The sequence below is a fragment of the Acanthochromis polyacanthus genome, chromosome 1 (assembly GCF_021347895.1).
Source record: "Acanthochromis polyacanthus isolate Apoly-LR-REF ecotype Palm Island chromosome 1, KAUST_Apoly_ChrSc, whole genome shotgun sequence".
NCBI lineage: Eukaryota > Metazoa > Chordata > Actinopteri > Pomacentridae > Acanthochromis > Acanthochromis polyacanthus.
Genome location: NC_067113.1, coordinates 18,646,687 through 18,670,452, shown reverse-complemented (window position 1 = coordinate 18,670,452; position 23,766 = coordinate 18,646,687). Strand labels below are relative to the sequence as shown.

General features: G+C 42.6%; 1 protein-coding gene across 2 annotated transcripts in view; it reads right to left on the bottom strand.

The window, feature by feature from the left end:
* The window catches only part of kif26ab (kinesin family member 26Ab), a 72,941-nt gene that overhangs the window by 45,811 nt on the left and 3,364 nt on the right, over positions 1 to 23,766 (bottom strand). The window lies entirely within an intron of this gene.

The window sequence follows — 23,766 nt, the reverse complement described above, 5'->3', positions numbered from 1 at the left end:
TTACCACATTCAGCGTCTGATGTGGGGAGCCAGGCCAGACATAGCAAACCGACTGAAATCAAGGGAAGGTCACAGCAATTTGAAATGCATGAGGCCCCTCACTAGCCGAGACACTTTTAGGCACGCTCCATTGAAAGTAAAATACTCTGGGAAACCATATTTTCTATTCCAGTTGAGCCCAACAGATATTTCTCAGGCATAAAAGCTCCCTACATCCCTCAGCAGCAGTGTCAGGAAAAAGAAATGAAGTTGAATTGGATCAACGTGCATCCGTGATGAGAAAAATAAAGCGAAAAGTTTTGGCGTACTGTCGTCAGCAGCTTGTCCACTCATATCTGAACTACTATAGAGTTACCATCGCTCTGTGGCAGACTGCTGTTTGTGATTTAACTTTCATATTTCTAATATCAATCACAGCGCAATTTGTCTGGAATCAGTCCTGAGCTGGCAGTAAGGAATTCACTATTTCTTATGAGGTCATTAAACTGAAACACAAGCCAGGATAAATCCTGAGAGCTGACTTTAAGACTAATGTGCTCAGTCCTCCTTGATTTCCTTCCTTCCCCTTTCAGGTTTCTATTTTATTATTCTACCTGCATGGAAACATTCCTCAAAACGAGTCAGTATCACACCATGCTGCTTTATATCTGTCCTCTCAACAGCACCAGTCCTGTTTACAGATCACAACTCCTAAGTACTTCCCACTGTCTGCATTTCTTGTAAAATCAAGACCACACAGCAGCTGCCAAATCTAAGACCCTTTCAACTCCTGATTTTCCCTTCCTCTGCTTCCCTGTGAGGATGTGGCAGAGACCATCTCTGTTTACATGGCCTGAGACAGTGTTGACCCTAACCACACACCGCCTCCATAAGTCTCACAGAGATTGGCCCCAATAAACCGCAGGAGCCCAGTTCGGATCTCAGGGAGAGCACGAGAGCTTCCAGCGGGCCTCCTTTCCCACAGGTAGCCTGGTTCACTCTGACAGCCAAGTCGGAGAAAAACGAGCACAGCTGCTGGCCTTGCCCTGAGTGAGCACAGGGCATTAAGGCAGATTACATTCCCAGGATAAAAGCAACACATCCAGCGGTGTAATCCCTCTCTGCCCCCTGCTCTTTCTCAACTATCCCACCACCTCCACATCTCTGACCTGCTCTCCAAACCGGCCGACTCTGCTCGGATCGCCCGGAGGAGTGGAGGGGCTGGAAGGCCTGTGACTGATTAGATATCAGGTAGAGCTTTTAGTGGGGCAGCAGATCTGGGATACAGACCATTAAATTTAACCACTGCCTGCTCGGAGGCAGAGAAGACAATGACTCAGGATGTCACACGAGCAAGCTATTTAACTCTGTGGGAACGCCTTTGGTAGAACACAAAATGGGATGGTTCAACAAATCACATCAAACAGATGTCTGCCCCTGTCTGCTGACTTGACAGGATTAAACAAACCTGTAATAAGACTTTCCCCAAACAAGGCAACGGTATCTTCAGCAACACAAGTACACTGTCATTACCTGGCTGATAATACTCCCTCAGACAAAAAGCACACACACACATACTGCAGCCATGAATTTGCTCATCCTCTGTGTCTCCCTGAAAAAAACTCTTTTTTTTCATTTTTCTGTCATTCCTTGGGTTTTTTTTCCCCTTTAATCGGAGCACAATAAGATTCCATCAAATAATGATGAAATATCTCAGCTGCATCTCCTGCATTTCTAATGTGAACTCCCCCTTTTGTCTAAGTGTGGCTACATTTAGACTCTTATCCCATTATCTGAGCTTAAGCTTTTGTGAGAGATACGGTTGCAAAATCGATTCTGCTGCTGCCTTTTAGAGGCTGTGGTCTCACTCCTCCTCACTGTCTCCGACTCTCCTGTGATTTCAAGTATTTTAAAGTGAGCAACTTCTGTAAATTGCAAGAAGAATGCGTGCTTAAATAAAGGTCAAACACCAAAAAAGCTATTGAGCTTTTGATGTTACTTGTGTTCAAAAGCACAATCTTCTCAACTCTGATTTTGCAAAATGTTAATTCTGCAACTCTCTTGCAGACAAACTGCCAAACAGCATATTAAATGAACACAATTATCGAGATCAAACAGATTACCTTGTTTGGGAGATTTTTGCATCAGTCTTCTGTTAAACGAACAGCCAAAACTCTCAGTGTCAGGCATCTGTTCAAGAGGAGCTCACTGAGACCGATGTCAATCTGTCTGCAGTGTGTGTCTTTTCCTCCCTTTAAACAGTCAGTGAACTGCTGACAGAAAATGCAAATAGGCTCTACCCCTTAAGTGACACTTTCAACACACGATAGCACCACCTGTCCACAATATCACAGCGACAAATCCTTTGATGAAGGATTACCAGGTGGAGAGAATCTGCCGCTCAAATGGGATTTTCCACAGAATACAGTGGTGACCTTTTTGTGGGTATCTTGATAACGTCTGGTGTGACATGTTGCTTCGTTTTTGCTTGAGTTGTAATGCAGCTCACTGTACAGCAGCTCCTCCAAAAAAAAAAAAAAAAAAAAAAAAGAACATATGTCACTGCGTATAATTAATTCTAAATAAAAACGGCTATGAATGCTGTTGACCTGTGGCTAAACATAGGTGGAATCAGATGTAATCTCTCATGACTGTTTACCAATCCACCCTGCAAACATTAATGACCTCCTATAATGACGTGTCACTGCTCCACATGGTCAGCCCATTTATCAGTGTGCGAGTGCTGTTAGCTCCTCTTACTGACAGCAAAATTAAAGCCACGTACATGCTTTTCTAAAAGTGGAATTGCATAAAAGGTTCACCAAACCACCTAAGCAGCAGAAATTGGATGAAAGCTGTGTGTATGTTTGCTGCCCCTTGCGTGGCTTTACACCACACCCATCCATCACTCCTGCCTTTCGCCACTTGGCCAGTTAATTACCTTTTCCTGTTCACTCACGCACAAAAAGAAAACAAGCCCCTTTCAGACTGTTTGGACAGACTTCATTCTCTCTCTGCCCCCTTCACAACATCTCTCTCTCTCTCCTCTCTGTGGACGCAAGGCAGCCTTCACTGTCTTCAGCCCGAGATCAGTCAAGCTTTCATCAGCTTTGGCCGAGGTCAGAGCCTTGGGAGGTTCAGGATTCCCCAGCAGTGGAGATTTTAACACGTGCCAAAAAGATGTCTTTCTCAGACATCTGGCTGTGAATGATCATTCTTCAAATCATAAGAAATTGATTTGAGAGATGAAACAGTGCTTTGCACAGAGAGAACATGAACTATCCATCCAAAGTTTTCTCATTTGTGGAAAGTGTAACACTCAAACTGTCTTGATAAGCCAGACAGATAAAACTATTTATTCTCCTCTTCAAATATTTTCCACTTCCCTGCCCATTGCTGGCAGTACAGCAGAGCTGCTTGCTATGCTGTCCACACCAGAGACACGGTGAATTGTGCTGTGTATGTATACTTGCACCAACGATTGTGCACTTCTAATTAAACTGGCTGATTTTTGGCTCACAGACGCTCTCAGGGTAGTTTCTCTTCCTTTTTTTCCTCCCCAAACGGGCTCGCCTGTGGAAACCAAACCAAAATGAGTACATAATGAAAAATTCAACAGGCAAGCTGGAGAGGCAGGAGCCAGGTGTTGCTGTAAACTGCAGGTGAAAGCAAGGACAGAAGGGGAGGAAGAAAAAAGGTTGGGGTGAGGGGAGGGAGGTTAGAGAGGGGGAGGGTTAAAATCGTCTGGCACATTCACAGAGCACAGAGGTGGTGGAAAAAGGAGATTAATATTTGGTGATTTTTCCTTTTAAAACAGACTAATGAAATACAATCACATGCATTGAAAAGAGAAAACAGAGCATTTGAGGCCTGAATTTGTTTTTCCTCGGTGGTGTGCAGTGTGAAATTGCAAAAGTAATCCCAGCTATCCACTGGAGCTTGTTGAGAGATCTATTTTTGTCCAAGTACCTACTTTAAAACTCCCAGCACAGCACACATGAGCCTGATACAATAGTTCTTTTCCAACAGTCCAAACTGCTACTTCACTTGTGTTTTGCAGTCTGTGTGCGGTGATGACAGCCACCTGCTCCTCCTCTGTCTGAGCTGTCACACCGAGAGAGCTGCAGTTTGTTCTACAGGAGATCATTTTAGGTTCTGACTGCGAGCATTCCCATTTTCCCTGCAGTTTATTTTAGAACGGAAAAACAAACTCCTGCTAAAAGCTTGTGGCATCTAATCTCCATCGCGAGACTCCCCGAGCCGCACGGAGGGCAACAGCCGCGAACAGCCAAAGATGGTGTGTGCATGTGAGTGGTTAATTATCAAAGAAAAATGCAAAGGGGGTTACTCATGCTCAAACAGAAGTAATTGCATACAGTACTTCATCAACATCCTCCAGATCCCACGATGGGGGGGGGAAAAGTCTGCACATCAACAACATGATTAGAATTAATCATTTTCAGATCAACATTTAAATCGTTATTCATGCAATAGCAGCACAATGAAGGAACACATGGCGTTACATAAGGATCTCCAAGGTCCATATGCACTTAATGGAATGTCACTCATGAGAAAACGCAAAGCTTTACATGCTCCTAGTCATGAAAATAAAGTGCTATGACAGCAGTGACAAGGTGAAATGTTGAACAACTATTCTGTCCACTTTTCCCTCAGAATGGAAGGTGCAGTAATTACACTGGCAAGCTGCCATTTGAATAAATATTCAAGTTTTCTGTTGCTGAGTGTTTCCGAGTCTCCCTCCCACACTCCCTCTCTGTCTCTCTCCCCACTTGGATAGACTCTGTAGATCCAGTATAATGAGGCTCGGTAAGTGGTTATTGTCGAGCATGCCACGTTTTTTTTTTTTTTCCCTCCATTTGGCAGATATCTCAATTTTCACTTATCGACCTGTGTAAAGGCACGGGTGTGTGAGCAACAGGCTAACGCTGCACAGGCGGGGGGAGGATTGTGGAGCGAGCCCAAAGGTTAGACCCACATTTCAGCTCCTTTATCTGCACGCTAAAGCACAAATCCCGAGCCAAGGTGAGCGTCCCTGTCCCGTCCGCTCTCAGTCTGTGGAGCATTATCTCAGAGAGTGACACGCTTTGTGTCTCACAAAGCGGCTGCGTGTCGGGGGAACAATGGAGCGGCAGAGTTGCGAGGAGCGGAATCAGGCTGGTCCAACAGAACAGTGTAGGTATGGCAGAGAGAGAGAGGAGAGAAGGGAGGGGGGAATGCTAATTTATCATGAAAGATGTCATTACCATGCCAATGATTTCTCAGAGAACACAATCATTGCTAATAATAGAAATTTAAACATCAGCCCTGGGCTTTCAGCCAGGAAGAGCTGCATTAATGGGAAACTGTTGTCTGTTTATGAGAACTAGACATTGAGGGCTGGTGATATAGAAAAACACACTAAGATAAGCGCTAACCAGAATCTGTTTTTGGTTTTTTTTTCCCCCTCGTCTTGCTAATTGAGATGTCTAGACACATTCAGTTGAATCTGAGCGAGATAAGGAAGTAGGCTGAACTATCTCGGTGGAGAACGGCGCACACTAATCCACTTATTGAGTCTGAAGGATTTTCATTCACTATCCTCGAAAAATGCTTAGCTTATCAAAATTTTTTCACATGCACATTTACCACTTTGTCTTTCCGGAACAATAGCATCCTGCAAATGGCCTTGTGGCCCACAACAAAGCTACTCCAACAGTTTCACTTAGTATTCAAATGAGCCCTGGAGGACTGGTTGGGCTTAAAGGCAGCTTTTTATTTTTTATTTGACTGTTTTCCACTTTTAGATTTTATTAATTTGCATCATAAACATAGGTTTAGCTGTATTCTGTGATATCTGAACTTGCAATGAAGTTAAATGAAACACATTCCTGTTACAGAACATATCGAGCTCCTGCATGACTTAGAGGCTGAATAAAACATCGTCTGAGAGTGTGGGTGACTGCCAATCCAGCCTTTTCTCCCCGCAACCAATCACACGGCAGGAAATAAGTTACAAAACTGTCTCCATTCTCATGTCAGGGATGCCAACGTAGGCGGACAAGGACATTGCTGCTGTCATTTTACATCGTGAAAAGAGCGGATAGTCTTTGAGTTGGCAGCTTCGTTCAATTCTGAGTTTTCGTCTTGGAATTGTGCTCTTCGTATTCTGTAGGGGCTTTCTGCCTCCTCCGATGAAATGTCACAACACTGCAGATCTCAGGGAGAGTTCAGGAATTCAGCACGATGTAGTAACACACACATCCTGAGAGAAACAGACGGGAAGGGCCGGGTTCGCTGCTGAATTTCATGTTCAGAGCTGAGACAAGGACAGAAGATGTCAAACAAAGTGAAAATAGAGAGATTGAGTTTGCGATGGGATGGGCTCAAGGGCACGACGGCGCTCATCTGAGTCTGTCTGTCTCCATAAGCCTTGAGTGATGCGCTTTAACTGTATTTAAGAGCACGCAGTTACTCATGGAGTGAAACACATTAGTCATTCAAGGAGGAGCTGAAGCAGACAGATACAGACTAATGGGTCTTTGGGATTTATCATTAAGTTCAGGGTATGATTTTTTTTACGTGTGGCTCCGATTGCTTTTTGTGAAGTAGGACTTCAGAGCTATTACGCCATGCAAGACTGAATCAAACGCGACATCAGAGCCTTTTTGAGCAACAAATGCACACAGTGGTATGTAAAGTGGGTTTGGAGATGCAGAAGCATGCCTGGGCCAGGATCAGGGTTTGATTGTGAGACCGAGGGGTCAAAGGGTAACTAATTGCGTGAGTCACGGAGGTCAGCGTCAGTGTGGCCTTCTGCCACAGCGCTGGAACACCACCTTAAGGTCTGTCGAGAAAGACAAATGAACTCCGACCTCCCTGCTGATGACATCGACCTCAGTCAGCAAGCACACGCCACATCTTAATCTGGGTCACGGAGAAAGCAGCAGACAGCTCCAGCCGATCCAGATGCTACGTGCTGGAGGAGCTATTGCTGATGTTTACCTGTGTGCTCTCATGAGCCAGTTGCTCATCAAAACACATGAACCCCAGTTTCACTAAGGTCACACTTGGTTTCTGAAGCGCTTTTACAGCTTCTTGTATAACACAAATAATAGCTGTGGACACTCGAGCCTCAGTGTCCGCAAGAATCGTTGGGAAAACGAAAAACAGAGAAGTCTGCTTGGTGCAATCTGGCCAGTACAACAATAGCAGTCTTGTCCAAGAAGCTTTTTCGTTTTTTTAGGGACCCCATAAAGAGCTAAACTTAGCTCTGCCTTCAAACTCTTGGAATTCCACGGGAGCAACTCTCAGTTTTACACAGTGACTCGACGAGCGGCGCAGAACAGGAGGTGGTTATCATTTTTCACCAGTCAATAATTAGTCGACTCCCTAATCAGCTGTTTGTGTGCTGCGCCTGTCCGTGCCTTCTCATTTAGCACCCATCACGGCAGACGCTGGAGCTTTTACCTGCCATGCCATCAGCAATAATCCTCCGCCTGAACAGCACTGATAGCTAACTCTAGTGTCTGGAATGCACTCACAGTTGCAACCCCTGAAAGAGCATTCAGTAGGTCGTGTGTGTGTGTCTCTGTGCGTGGATGCCATCCCATTGTAAAGACTTAAATACAAGTGATGGATGGATAAAATGCCTTGACAACTTCAGCCTGACGGAAAAGGTATTGTGATTGAGGTCTAGGGATCATCCAAAGAAAAGGAGTGTCTCGCTTTCATGATTAACAAAATGTCAAAAAGGATTTCCCTTCCTAAACAGTGACTACAATCATGCGAGGCTGCCAGCCAAAGGGACGGGACCAGATGGGACGTCTCCCTCTCTCCTCTGCTGTTCTGTTTTGGAGACAAAAATGACCCAGACCTGTGTCAACAGCTGGGAAAAGCATCCCTTGCTGTGCTTTGTAAAAGTGATAAAAATAACACCATGAAGTATCCCACTGCGGGTTACGCCCAGAACGGGTCTGTTTTTCCTGGCCGGGAGGGTCACTGTCAGCCAGAAGTGGACCTCCAGCCAACACACATCAAGGCAGCACTTTCCTAGCCTCCATTTTCGCCCCTGACTTTTCCTGTTTTGACAGGAAACAGGAGATGATAACATAGTCACACAAACAAGAAGAGATTGCCTCCGACCTGCTGCCGCGCTGTGCTCGTGTGGCAGTGGATGTCTGTTTTCTTTAGAGGGCCTCGTGGCCAAACATGCAAAAAATAACACGCTCACAGTCTAGTACAAACACGGACGCCAGGCCACCGTGACGCACATGCGAGCACACCGACGCACAAATCACACACACACACCTGTCTTCATGACAAGCTCCAATAACCTTTCCAGAGCCTGGCACGGTCTCCTCTGCTTCCTCACAGGCTCCCAGCAGCATGCCAGCACAGCGTCGCACAAAGGAACGCAATAAAACAGACCACCAAAGTCACGGACACAGGGCTGAAAGAGGAAAGATGAAAGCTGCGCTGGTCGCCACGGGGAACCAAAAGTACACCGAGGAGGTGAGCCAAGGAGCAACGTCAGTATCTGGCAGGCAGAGGAAGGGTGGAATGGGGAGTGGCACCGGCGTCAGGAGGGGAGCTTTGAAAGCAGGAGGAGGTGTGGATGGTTAGCGTCTCTTGTCCAAGGCTCTTTTGGGAATGTGTGCCTTTTATGTTGTCAGGAAGCACACCGCAGTGAGACACAACAAGTGGAGTGACGGGGCCATTAGAGGAGGCTTTGTTGGTGGTGAGAGAAGCTCAAAGGGATGGGACACTTTGATTGCCCTTTCTGATCCCCCACTAGCCTTTGTTTATGAGCTAATTAAGCATTGTTCAGAGGCTTCAGGAGCCTCGAGCCCTCCATCCCCATTGCACCGCCATGACTTTCAATGGCTACTGTAGGGCTTTTACAGCACCCTCTATAACTTAACAACAAGCAAGAAACACTTTCCAAACCGCAATCTAGTGTGGGAACCAAAAAAGTGATGTTGTGTGAATGGAAACTTGTCAGTGTGTTCAGGAGACAGGGAAAATGGATTAAAGACATGGAAACACACGCGCATCGGGTAAAGTCTGACAGGTCAAATTCAGTTCAAATGTGGTCTCCAGTGACCGCTTCTGTGCGAGTTCAAGTGTGCCCTGGTTTCACCTCTCCATTGGAGGCTGCAGCCAAAACAGCTCCTCGCTCACAAAGAGATGAAGACATAAACGCCCAGCGTGGGACGAGGGGAGGACGAGGGGTCAGCCGATGGACAGAGCGGGGAGGAGGGGAGGCAAGGTCTCGCTACGTGGATGTGGTAATGACCGTGTGATGGCGGTGAATACATGTCAGTGGAGGGCTGTTCACAATGAAAGGAGGACCAAAATACTGAGTCCATGTGTGCGAAAATGCATTAACAGGCTCACAGTGAGAGGGGTCAGAGGCAGCATGTGAAAAGGAAAAAAGGAGGGAAGACGGTTTGTTTATGCACGAGTTCAAGCTAATGCTGCAACCTGAAAGAAATATAGAGCAAGAGATTGATTTAAGATGTTGATGGATTATTTCTGTGCAGCATTTCAGGAACTCAGGCCAAAGATCAGCATTGCTTTGTATGTATGGTCTCCCACTGAAAACTAACACACTGGTTTTACATCAATGCAGTAGTGCACTGTAAAAAATATGTTTATTTTTGGACTGTACTTTTCGGAACAATTTGCTATTATTTTATAGATTTTCCCCATTTTATTAAATTAGAGATAATACCTAATATCATAGGAAAAGGGGTATTCATTTTTTTAAAAAGTCTAATACTGTAATTAATGTCTGTATTATTCATAAATGGTAAATTGTTTGTAACGTTTGAGTGAAATCTGTTTTTACTGTAATTAAAACAGCAAAACAACTGTTATTTTGCAGATTTTTTTGCCATTATTTGTATATTAGAAATTAGAAAATGGCAAATCATGTTTTATACTGTAATTTTGTTAAACTACTGATAGTATCTCGCAAAAATCACAGGAAAATGCATTTATTAACATGTTGACTGTAGAAAAAAAAGGTAACTAATGCACACATCCAAATCTGTGTTTTTACAAACACTAATTTGTTGTTTAACAATATGCTATTCTAAAACTACACAGTTTTGTTGAAGTTAAATCAGCAAAAATTATGTTATTTTACAAATATCTGCCATTATTTTTCCTTTTTTAAAACATAGTTTGGGGTTGTCACGGTACTCCATAATTTCTGAAAAATATTTTTTCTGATTCACTTGCTGCCAGATTGCCCCCATTTACAGGACTGTTTTTTGCAGTGTAAAGCTGGCAGAACTTGAAAAATAATGTTTAACTAAAACCACACACTTGTGTTTGATAACATAATCGGCCTGCTGGCTGTTAAGACTTGGAGTGGACATAAGAAGGACCCGCATTTCTAAGTTTTGTCTCCTTTGAGCTGCTGAGTTGCAGGAAACTTTGCAGGAATCCACCAAGGCCATGAACACAGGCATGCTCCCCGAGAGCTTCCCTCCTCATCACTGGGTATCGGAGGTGGAACTGCATTTCCTTGTTGCACAGACTTGTTCAAAGGCATTCCAGCAATGTTTTTGTTTGATGCATAAATTTAGGGCAGTAAACAACAGGCTAGAATCTCTTGGTCAGATTTGAAAGAGAAGCACCAGGGGTGAAGCGTTGCCAAACAGCCCGATTACCCGAAACATACCACATTCATGATGACAATTTGAGAAAGATGCGTGTAGGAACAAAATACCAACTGAAAGCAGCAGCAGCTGAAAGTGAAACGGTGAGGTAATCTAACCGCACAAAATTAGGCCACGTAGCAGAAATAAGAGGGAGAGGCTGCTGTCAACATCTCATAAAAAGTTTAACTGAGAACACAACAAAGAGCCAAAGCAAGGGATAAACTTGTGCATGCACACGAGTCCACAGATGCTGTGTCGGAAGCTTGTTCGCACACTCAGCATGGGAGTCCCGCACTTAGCTGGGGGTCCGCACCATGAGGCCCGGCAGAGAGCTCCAAGAACAAGCGAGGACGGCTCGGCTTTTATAGGTGATGCTCAACTGATACTGAGCAGCAAATGCAGAGGATGGAGAGGCAGTTTGGGACTCGTAAACAGAGAGGTTTAAGTTTAAGTGCCCGACACACATGAAGGAGATAAAACAGCCCCGAGCTCTTCAGCAAAGAGAGTGACATCATAAAATAGAGCGGCAGTAACAAGAGGGGAAGCATAAAGGACGGATCTATTAATGGGAGTCGGTTCATGGGAGGGAGGCAGGGGAAGGTTTTACTCTGTGAGCATCTAGTGGGAGTAATGCTAAGCTCAGGATGGCACAAAACAGTAAATATCTGATGATCTGAGCATAAATCTAATTATCCTCGTGGTGCTTTTGCTCAGAGTTCATCACTATATTATGAGGATGAATTTTCTTATTGTACTGCCAGAAAGTAATGGGCTTTAAAAGCATTGATTGTTGCATAAAACTTCTTGTGTTATTTAACTGGAAAAATCATGAAAGAGATACAAAAATAAAAATAAAAAAAGGCTTTAGAGGATCAGCTATGACAATACATCCCTTTCTTACACTTTCTTACAATGTTGTTGGCTCAAGCGGTGCATTTTATTTCAGCCTCAGTGGCTTCCAAAGACGCTCAAACATTTTTCCAAAGTGTACCAGTCTGAGGAAAAAGACTTCACCTGCCAATCACAGACAAACAGCACAGCTACTGTATCCTGATTGACTTTTTCTGCTGAAAATCCATTATAAAAATCCATACTGCTCCGGTTGACCTTTTCAGTGTTCCGCCTGTCGAGAAATTCAGCGACACACAGTTTTCTATGGGAATAAAAGCAGCTTTACTGCCATTTTGCAGAATGCAGGGCTATGTCATTTTCTTTCAAATGTCAGCAGACAATTTGGCAAGTCAAGTCATTTAATAATGAAAGAAAAATGCAGCTTCCACTTCTGGCTTCTGGCTTCTTTTGTCTACAAACCACTAGTTGGTAAAAACACAGAGCAGGGCTAAAGTAAAAGCTACAGAAACGTTGTGCTCCCATCACATTCCCCCTAAAGCCAAGCCCAGTAAGTACCAGAGTAATGGCACTGGCCGGTCACCTTCTCCATTAACCAGACCACCACCAGGCCTGTGTGTTGGAAAGAGGATAAAACACTGACTGTAATAATGCAACCATAAATTGGTAGCAGTTAAGATCAGAAAGATGGATGAGTTCTGCGGCAAAGTGGAAAGGATGGAGGGACTCTGAACGTGCTTCATCTCTTTCTTTTTTCCCTGGCACTTACGCACACATCATCAATACACACACTCACCGAGCTGGACACTCAAGCATGAAATGAACATGAGCGGCGTGAACTTTGACTGGCGTTTTCACACCGCGCCAGGATTTATGGAGCACTATATACGCATCCGAATGAGCTCCTGACAATAAAAAATAGCCCAAAGCACAGCTGGGGAGTCCAGTAAGATGAGTTAACGCAAGCCATCTACCAATCACAACGCGAGCCATCACAATCCATCTGCTACTACACAAACACAAATAGAATTGCGGGGAGATGCGTGCATACTGTCACCGAGACACATATAGAGAAATATGACATGAAAGCACGCTGGCGCACTTACACGGCAGCTGTGATACCACAACCACAGTTTACTACTGTTGGTCATTAACAGGCTCCTCTGGGAATGAATAGAAAGAAATATCAAATTGCACCCAGTTGTAACGGACAAAAACATAGCTGTCAGGAAATCTTAAGTGGTTACAGAAAGGGTAGTGAGAAAAAAAAAAAAGGCTGGTAAAAGGCAGACAGCCGAGTTCAAACCCGCTTCTTTCTCTGCTTTTAGATCCATTTGGATTCCTGTCGCCTGGAATGAGTCGACTGTGCAACAAAATAAGTTAAACTGCTCTCAAAAAAATAACCGTGGGTCACAGATGAAAGACAGAAATGTTAAAAATGTTTCTTAAGAACATTCACAAAAAAAAAAAAAAAATCAACAAAAATCCAGTGAATTTCGCTGGATTTTGGTTGATTTTTTGTGAATGTTCTTAAAGAAAATTATATGTATGTATCATTTTAGATATTTTTGGGATTTTCTTGAAGATTTTTACTCATGTTTTGAAGATGTTTACAAAAATTTTCTTGCGGCATTTGGGTGATTTTTTTTAAATAAAACCTTTAAGGGAAGAAGGTTATGCAAATTTTCAAAAATTTTCAGAAATTTTTTTGCTGAATTTTTGGATTTTTTTGCAGACAAGGAAACAATATTTTGTGGTGGCCGTAAATGAGGACAACAGGAGGGACAAACGTTAGTGAATGAGGGGAGTCTTAGTCTAAAACTTTTAATTGAAAAAAATATTCACAGAAAGCGTCAGTCACTCTTATATTGATACAGTCCTCAACTAAGCTGATCCCTGTGGTCATTAGATAATAGTGGAGGCTCAATGATGGAGGTGTTTTCGATGCTGTGCTTTGAGTTCAACTGGAAAATGCAACAAGAGAATTGTTGTAGTGCATTTGTGACAAAATAGACGGCTTCTTTTAATGTTAGGCAGGACATTCAAAGTGTAAAGTACAACTCTTAAGAAGCTGGAATGCAAACACAGGGGTTTTGCCAGAAAAACTGTAAGATCCAGTGGATGGTCCAAATGCAAAACCCAACAAGTTATGGTGGCAGTTAAAGAAATGGGCAGGGAAGGAAAATACTTATCAGGTTTTTTGATTGTCTGTCGAATCACTAAGGCAGCAGCTCAGTCTGTTTTAGGACAAGAGAACAATAAAGACCAAACTAAAAGCAGCATTAAGGCAGGCTCTATAGTTTCTATGATAACTGCTGAAGAGGCTTTGGCTCACTGTGTTTATTAATTTGTAATATTGATATTTTAAAGTCTCATTATTGGCTGAGGTTTTGTGCTGTATTTTTTAAGAACTGTAGCACAGTGGCAGTGTTTCAATTTAACAGTCAAGTGAATCTGTAGCCAACTTTTGAAATGTCACATTTTTTTAAATACCAGGCCTGATTCCAATGACTGCTTTGGAGAGAAAAACTAGACAGCGTAGTGCTGTCAGGAGGTCACGGTATAGGATCCGTTACGCATGAGTCTAATAAAGAGGGAAGGAGAAGCAGGAAACAAAACCAGCTGTTTGCTGAACGATAAAAAAAACTGAGTTGTAATTATTCATTCATGGGCTATCATGCTGTGGAGAAAAAGAAGCAGTTGATCATTCATCTGATTTAAATGTTTGCTAGCCCAGGACTAATTCAGAAAAGGTTTCCCATCTCCTAATATGTGTACTAACTCCTACTAGAAAAAGTAAAGAACACCTCAAGCAAGCAAATTCTGAGGGATGATTTTTCATGTTTTGCCATTAACTTTTTCTATTGCAATACTTCAAGATGTGCTTTAAAATGCTAATAAGATTCTTTTGCAGATGCAATCTAAATAATATACATTTAAATTACTAAATTAATACCACAAATGTGCCACTACTTGTTGACCAATGGCTTTAATTCACAACTTACTACTCAAGTGGAAAATCATGAGTACTGTCAAGTAATATGAAAAATGACACGCACAAATTAACGGGCAGAAAGCAAATCTCTGCAGTTTTATAAACTTGCTTCTCTGTGAGGGTAAATATTACCAAAGAGGCCAAACTCTGGCAACCTCCTGCACTGGCAGGTGAGAAGTAGACGCTCCATTAACATCGAGCAAAGAAGAAAACAAACAAGGCAACGTCAAGTCCAGCTCAGGCACCAAACTCAAACTGATCCACTGTTTGCTGTGAGCGAGGGAGCCACGCCTAGACAGCCTGGAGTTTGCTGTCTGCATATCCATCTTGGCAAGGATACACAGCGCTGGCATTCTCTTTCAGCACATTGCTATAAGCCAGGCGATTTGTCTGCTACCACAAGGCCTGCTGTCAATTGAGAGCGTTTTATGGAGCCAGCAGGAGATTACCTCCAGCTCAGTGCTCCGCGGTGTCTGTGTACCATGTTGAAAATTTATCTCAACAACTATGTTTTTCCAATACCCTGAATCAGACTCAATAATGGACTCCAGTCTGCCCGGATTGTGCACGTCTCACTTCAACATGACATATGGAGCCGAGCGCCTGGAGCCCCCATGAGTGCATGAAACCAGCATACGCACACACATTCATGGCTCACCCTAAAGTACCAAGCTGATTAATTCCCACTGGTTATGCTTCTTGTTGCGTTTGCCTTCTTTGTTCGTTGACATTTCTGCCTTTTGTTGTTCCGTTCTCAGGCTCCGCAGACCTGTGCTGTGCTGTAACACATCGCCCTGTCAGAACACACTGCACGGCCATTGTTTCGTTTCAGTCTGGCTCATTGTAGCACATGATCCCTCACCAAACAGCAGCAAACCCATTCACACAAGTGTTATTATGTACGACAGTCAGTCAACAAACACACCGAGAATGAGAGAATACAGGTGTTGTCAGAATCGCACCATTACAAGGCGATTTAATTCAACGAATCCTGTAAAGATGATCGTTAATAAGAACAAGTGAGATGCGCTGAGTCACGTCAGAATAAAGAGAAGCAAAGTAAGCACGTGTGATCAGGTATTAAGTTTAAATGCTACTGCATTAGCTCAGATGTTGCTACATTTTCAGATTCCGGCTCCACAAGTAACAGAATCTTCTACATTGTTTCAAAGAACAGTCATTTAGGAAAATACGTTTGTTGAATTTCTAACGGAGAGAAAAGCATAGATAGATATGAAGTTAAGACAAAATTAAAGACAAAGTTTTAAGCACCTCAAAGTTCATCCAAAAGAACTACAGCTTGACATTTAAGCTTTTGTTTAAAAAATTGTTCCCTTGTCTGAAAAAAATCCCCCCTCCAAAAAAATCAGTAAACTATTGTCCAAATTTATACAAATTTGCAAAATCTTCAGGAAGAAAATTCTAAAAAATTCCTTAAAAGTTTTATTTTTTGAAAAAAGATAAAACATTTGAGTTTTTATAATATTTTTTAAAAAATGTAAATTAAAAAAAAGAAATAAAAATCTTGAAAAAAAGCCTAAAAATATCTAAAGTGATTCCATATATGTCAGTAAATGTTCTAATATTTTGTTTAAGAACATTCACAAAAAAAAAAAATCAACCAAAATCCAGCAACATTAGTTGGATTTTGGTTGATTTTTTTAATGTTCTTAAAGAAATATTTTTTAGCATTTTTTTGCACCAAAAAATGTTCAAAAATTTCCCAAAAATGTAGAAGTTTTCACTGTGAAATTTTTTTTCCTCCCACATTTTTAAATTTTAAAATGTGTCAATTTGACCCGCAGGACAACACGAAGGTTAAACTAAACAAATGAAATACAAGTTAATTCTTGAGTTTTAGCTTTCGATAGACCTTGGCAAGCTGTTTGTGTCTGCTTTTTTGAGTCAGTATGTTATAAAAAGGGTTAAAAAAAAAAAAAGGTGTCATTGCAAACTCAAAGTTCTAACTCTCTCCAAAGTCAAATCAAGTCATTATCACTTACATGGCACCTTAAAAAAACAGGCTGAAAGTGCTTTTCAATAGAGGAATAAGATTAACATTACTAATTTACCTGACAAATTTAAAAATAAGGTGAAGAACTTACAGCACTGCAGAAAGAAACCCAACAAATTCAACCATTCCCAGTCCTGTTCAGCCCATCCTGCTCCACTGCTCCACCTGTTTCTACAACGTGATCTCTGTCACAAACTGGGCCAAACTCTCACACATATCCAACAATGCTGCCAAGATAATAGGCTTCCTCACACCCAACCTCTCAGAGCACAATTCTAAGGCCATCACACGTATTGCAAACATCACAGCACCAAACATCTCACACCCACTCCATTGTCATTTCACTGTGCTGCCCTTTGGGTGCAGGTATACAGAACCCTGAGGTGAAGAAAGGCTCGCTTCGGTAACACATATTTTGTCTTCTTGCTGTTCTGCCTGTCATTGTTGTGCGGCATTGTGTTGTACCTCATGAATAGCTGCCATTTCTAGATGATGACATGTCTAAAGGTGATGAGAGCCACAGTGAAAAAGAATTTCCCACAGAGACAATGAAACGAAGTAAGTAACCACATCCTGCCTGGAGCTTCATATTTAACATGCCACACAGGAGAGCGGCATCAATCTTCTGTTCTTTGGCAAGAAAATATGAAACACTGTTTCCCGAAATATCACAGAAAGTAAGATTTATAGCTATGTGAAAGCAGAACTTATTACACGTTTAAATTCTTTATCAATCAGGATACATCTCACGCTAAATTCAACAGAAAAAAGCCAAGACGCTCTCGCAAGCACAAAGTTTTATGGTCTTCAGTAACTTGTTGCTTAATCATGCAGCTGCTCTCCGATGCAGCACACTTTGATTGAAAGTCGTTGCCTAATAGCTGCTATTTAGGATAATGGGCTGACTTTACATATTTGACTTGAGTGAAGGAGAGAGGCAGTGAAAGCTTTACAATAACTAGAGGTGGCGGGGAAAATTCCCAAGCCGAAGCCGCTCTAAATAGCTCGGCTCACCTTGACAGGTAACGTTGGGAACATCTGGACAGCCTCTGTAGACATTAAAGTGGCATGCAGCCGCAGCAGAAAGGGCCAGATGGTCAGAAGAGGACACATTCAGCTGACGGTGTTTGTAAGACTATATGTGTGCAAGTGGGCATCTGCTGGAGAGCCTTAGTCAACTCAGGAGAGCAGCGCAGACGTAAGGAATGGCAGCTATTCCAGGTGGAGAATTCCTACACTCTCCTCCCGATGACAGATGATGAGCATCGGCCTTAACCGCGAGCTTATTTCTCCCATCCAGGCCCATCGTCTCTTGCATCTGCCCGAAGCCATTCCACCCACACTCTGCCTTGCAGCAATTTACTCCAGCAATTGCGATAAGTAGTCGGACCGGCTGGCAACAATTGGGGTCAATTCACTTTCGGCTCACCAAATTAAAGATGTAAAATGAAACTGCGGCAGACACAGCGGAGACGTGGCCTCCATTCCTGAGTCGCCTGCAGGTTAGAAAATAAGGCTTGTGGCGAGTGAAAGTGCTTTGGGAGCAGGACCAGCTGTGAAAATGTGGAAGCAGGGAAGTGAAAAAGAAAGTCTTTACACTCTGTTAACTACTGACAGGGTTGTTCCACTGTCCGAATTTTAGAGTGCTGGTTGCACCGGGCAGCTCAGAGGGACACATGAAGTACAGGCTGAAAAATAAAGGAGATTAGGGATCTTTTTCCAAGGCAATTAACTCTGTGCAGTACTTAAACTAAACAGTGAACTCACCAGTAAAAGTAACCAAGATCATTTACTACATTCACACCTACGGACAATTTAGAATCAGCAGTTAACCTCAGCATGTCTTTGGACTGTGGGAGGAAGCCAGAGAATAGACACAAATGTAGTACTTTTTACTTTACTACATTTAGTTGATATATTAGGTTACTGCAGATTTAATTTGCGACACAAAATATAGTCAGCAAATAAACGATTATGTCCTATTGGACAGAAATAATACTTTATTGATCCCTGAGGAAAGGGAAATTCTCAAGCTACCCAGCAGAGAAAGTAATGAATCAAATTTATCCACTTCAACATTAAAGTTATGGTTACTATTATTACAATCCAATAACATGATATATATTTTTGTTTTTAAATGACACTTTGTATTATAGGCTCCAGCACCCCCTGTGACCCTCGTGAGGATAAAGCGGTGTATAGAGAATGGATGGATGGATGGACTTTGTATTATTCTTTTGGTACTTTCAATATATTTTGATGCTCGTACTTTTGTGCACAAGCTCTAAGTACCTCTTGCACCTCTGGAACTAACTTTGCTCTTCATTTCACTGCCATCTACACACTGGTAAGTTGGCGATGTTTGGAAATTTTAGAACCAAGTGGCAATAGGACAACTGACTTTTATGCCAAATTAAATTTCTTGATATTTTACTTGGAGAAATACGAAAAGATAAAGGAAAGACAGTCAGTTCCTGAAGCTGTCGTTACATTTTGATCTATACCAAAAACAATACTGCACTTTCCTCAAGACTCAGCCCTTAAGAGTGAATGAATGAAGCTACAGGGATGAAGGTAACGTGACAGTGAACAACTGCAAACTGCTGAGGCTCCCATACAATTCAGAATGGTAGCACCATGACTGATGTCTGTGGTCTCTGCACCACTTGACACCAGATTATTGCTCTACAGTTTAATACAGCCACATGCCATAAAGCAGGAGTCACTGTGCAGGCGGGGAGCACAGCTCAGCCTGGAGTCGCCTCTGTTCTCCCGTCTTCGTCTCTCATCTCCTCTGCAGAGCAACGCACTGCTGAGCAGACACACAGGAAGCGCACACGCACACGCACACGCACACACACACGGCCTCAGGGGCTCAGGTGCTTAGAGGTGAATAGAATAATATGGTCATGCTCTGTTTTAACTCTAAGTCAGCTCAAGTTTCACAACCGGAGGGTTTTTTTACAGACCTTTTTTTCCTTGCCTTGCCTCCATCAGTCTGCCAGTCACTCCCGTCCTGTCGTCTGGCCTCCTGCAGCGAACCTGGCAGAGTACACCTGTTCCAGCCCTGACTGGCCCGCTGAAACTCTAACCCACCACAAAGGCTGACAGAACTGACAGAAAGGTCAGAGGTCAGTCGACAAAGGGGTGGTAACACCTCCCTCAACTCAGCTGAGAAACAGTAGCCAGGTAGCCCACTAACCCATGCCTAATTCTTCTCTCCTGGACTTACCCTATTTCTCTTACGCTCACTTGTAAACACACAGTCAGCTATACTATTATCAACAAAGCAATATTCTATACTCTTTGGCCATAGCAACAGAACACACTGCCCCACTTCTCCCTAGTGAGGTATACAAGCTCATAAGTGGGCAAACGAGACGAAAAGCAGCCAACATAGAGTTAACATGTGACATTCATGTGTTTACTTCACACAAAACAAAGACAAACACACTCAGGTCACACGATGCCAGTGAATATTCACTCCGGAAACATTTGTTGGATGACATAGAGTTGATTAATTTCCTTTCTCCAGTGTTTCAGGAAACAAAAGCCGATTTGAAACACTTGCGTGGATTCACCAACAAGTCTGCGCTCTGAGAGGATCGAGGGTCAAATGTGGAACAAAGCAGAAACAAATCAAACATGAATCCCAATGAGTCATTTGTGAGAATTACTGTTTCCATAATTTATGAATTTAACATGAAAAAAAGCTGGCGAACGGCCTCATGGCACAGATTCATTCGTGCTGCCACATTCATCGTCACACTCATGCACACCATCCATAATAGGCTCAGACACGTTGTGCATACATCAGCAGCGCATGATATTCATGATTAGCTGCTGGTTTGCTCGCTCTCTATCAACAAGACATGACTTGATTCACCACTCATACCTTGATCTCTACAGTGACCCGGTAGCTGGTGGGGGTCTCTGTTTCTACAGGGCAGAGGTCAACAGGAAGGTGAGATCTGCCTGCAACTGACCTCACCCTCCAACAACTCAACTTAATCCAGATCTCCAACCACTCACAGGCCTGCAGGACATTCTCTGTTAATCAGTCAGCGCCCTAATAGAGCTCACAAGGTCCTGTACTGCTTTTATATTCATAGGCCTCAGTATTTATGAGCGGGCGTTAGCACTGCTGACCTTATTACTGACCCGCAGTCTCTGCAATATACCAAACCTCAGTGCAACGCTAGCTTGGAAAATGAAAATAGTGGAAATACTTTCATGTCGTATAATTTATTTTTATCTGTAAAACCACACAAAGTATAATTTTTTTTAGCAGAAAATGCTAAAGGAAACGGTCTGTTAGAGAGTTAGATAAAGATTGACACCACTCTCGAGTCTGTTTAGTAAATATGAAGCTACAACAGACAGATGGCTAACTTAGCTTAGCATAAAGACTGGAAACATGGGGGAACAAAAAGCCTTGCACAAGTGACTGTCAGACCAAGAAACAGACAAAACCACATGGAACACATCATTTTTATATGTCAGTTTTGTATTGACTAACTATTTACTCACTGTGGGTTCATTTTTTATTGCAATATAAAGTCTTGTAATCCTTTGGAAACAGCATAACCATGGCTAGAATCAGAGAGAACTGAAAATGACTGTTGTGTAGTATGACACAGCTACAATGTCCTCAGTCATTAAAAAAGAAAAGTTTAATTTCTTTGATGCAATGTTGATCTGGAATCAACATGTACAGCATTTTCTCCAAGTGTCAACAGGTGTTACTAATACTAGGGGTAAAACAATTGAACCCTTCATACTATAAGTATTTTAATACTTAGATGTTTATGTTGTTTTTCTCTTCTTGTCTCATGTCTGCTTTATATTAATGTATCCTGCAGTTCAGCTCAGTTCAGTCAAAAAGTGTCAGAGTTTATGTCTTGGACTGTTGGTCGCAGTTGAGTCTGTGATGACATGTTTGTGACAAGGAATGCAGATTTTTCTTTTTTTTTTTTTTTTTTTACAAAATTTGACCGATGCAATTGGTATATTTTTTGGCAAATCTTTAAATGAGATGTCAAATAAAGATAGTTTATTAAATATTAAATTTTTAAGCATCAGAAAGTTGAAAATCTGATGATTCTCTTTTTCCCGGCTCTAAAAAAAATTGTGCAATTTTGGAGATTTTTTAAAGGATTACATGACCTGTAAACCTGCCAGGCGATTTTGGGGGTTTAGAGGATTAAACAAACAAGCTATAATTAGTTACATTTTTGTGTTTTAGTGGTTCTACAAGTATTTTTGCCTTAGCCGGGCTACCTGTAGCCAATAATGACCCTCCTTAATTATTTAGAAAGAATCCAGTCTTTTTGGCTTCCATATCTGCTACTGAGTGGCCCGATCTGTTCCAGCCTGAGGAATTATAACCTCCACAGGTCACAACTCCACGCTGATGCCTCTGTGAGCCTTATCATCTAACGCGGCCACTGAATGCTTCTTCAGGAGACGTTTGATGGCACAGGTACAAAAACCACTTGTTTGATCTTATCAGCACGCACCAACGAAATTCTGAAGTGTCCCTTTTCAGGTCAGGGACTTTCACAAATTGGAGAACCGTTAGCATTTATGAGCTTACGTTGGATCTGATCCAGCTTCACAGTCCCTTCTGTTTGTGCTGACTGTCGAGAGATTCTCTAATTACAGTAAGAAGCTAATTGGTTTCTTTGAAGTGGAGATTTGAGCGATCATCTTTCTTTATATCATGCTTTACCTAGCCGCTGTGTCCAGCCACAATAAGCACACTCTACAATTATTGAATCCAGACTGTCTGCTGTTCACTATTGAAGTCACTCATTATTGTAGGTTTTAATTATGCAAATTAAGTAGGTGAATTCCCTTGATTATATCAAGTCTGGAGGTGGTCGGTGTCTCACTGTTTCTACCTGTCCTTGCAGCAAAGGGCATTTTTTATTCATCATCTGCTCTCTGAGTAACATAAAATATGTAAAGACAGCTAAAACATAGGGGTGGTAGCTCAAGGACATAATTTCAGCAAAGTTAATTTGGGGTTGAGCCCTTCTGTATGATGTCATAAAATACTTATAATTAGAAAAATGCTGCAAATTGAGTGCATAAACTGGGCAAAATAGTAAAAAGTGCAGTTTATGTATGTTTTACAAGTTGTCCAACACTATTGTTGCTTTTGAAAGGCCGGTGGGTGTGGATGCATGCAGAAAAATGTTCTCATCTAAAATAGTTTTTTAATGCTGACCTAGTGGTTTGTGCATGAGAACTTCCCTGCATTGCTTTCACTTTTCCAAGTTTCTTGTCTGACACACTGTAAGCAGGTTCCTTTAGACCCAAACAGGAAAATACAAACGCTGTCTGGGAGGCTTTGCTGTGTGTGTGAAAAGTCAACTTTCCCTCTAGTAGGCTTCATGTCTGAAAGCACATTCACTCTACACAACCACTCTTCCTTGAATTTTTATCTACTCACTACTACTACTGTATTCAAACAATAAGTCTACAGGCTGGGAGTGGAGGAGGGGGGTAAGAGGGATGTCTGGGGAACCGAGCCGACTTCCTCTTTACAAAAACGGGACGGCAGGCGGATGGGGAGGGAGGGGAAGTGTGACCTCGGGTAAACAGTCTCCGCTCTCGTTTTTTTTCCCATGACAACCACAGACACAACACTGGCAGAACCTCAGCAGGTAGCTGGATGCCAGACGCTCCAGTGGGCCACCTGAGTGACCCTGTTGACCTTATTCCCTCTGTGGAGGAAGTAATTTGGAAGCGATCATCCATAACCGCGTCCATCCCATGAGGCCAAACAGGTGAGCAGCTCAAACTCGCAGAGACAATGGCTTTATTATCCCTCAGTCAGGAGCCCATACCATAACCCTGGTACAATAACAGCACCCTGCCATCAACGTTTGCCACCCTAAAATTAAGGTCCAATTTAGCCATCAACAAATGCAAAATGGGGGGCCAAAGGGGAAGTTTTCTGTCACAGAGAGCACCTGGTGAAGGCCGCAAAGTACTGCTGGAGGGTCCCACACTAAAAAGGGGAGGTCAGTTCCCATGGTAGCTAATAGCAGTTAATGTGTTTACGGGGTGGGCTTACCTGATACCTCAATATGGATCTGATCACAAAGATCGGACCACACATACACGTCTCAACCTTCAGAGCCCAGGTGCTGCAGAAATGCCGCCCTTGTTCCCATCCTATGCCAGTATGAACATCAGGGGCTGTGGGATTCGGGGTGAACCTTGAAGCACTGTAATCCAATCCCACTTTG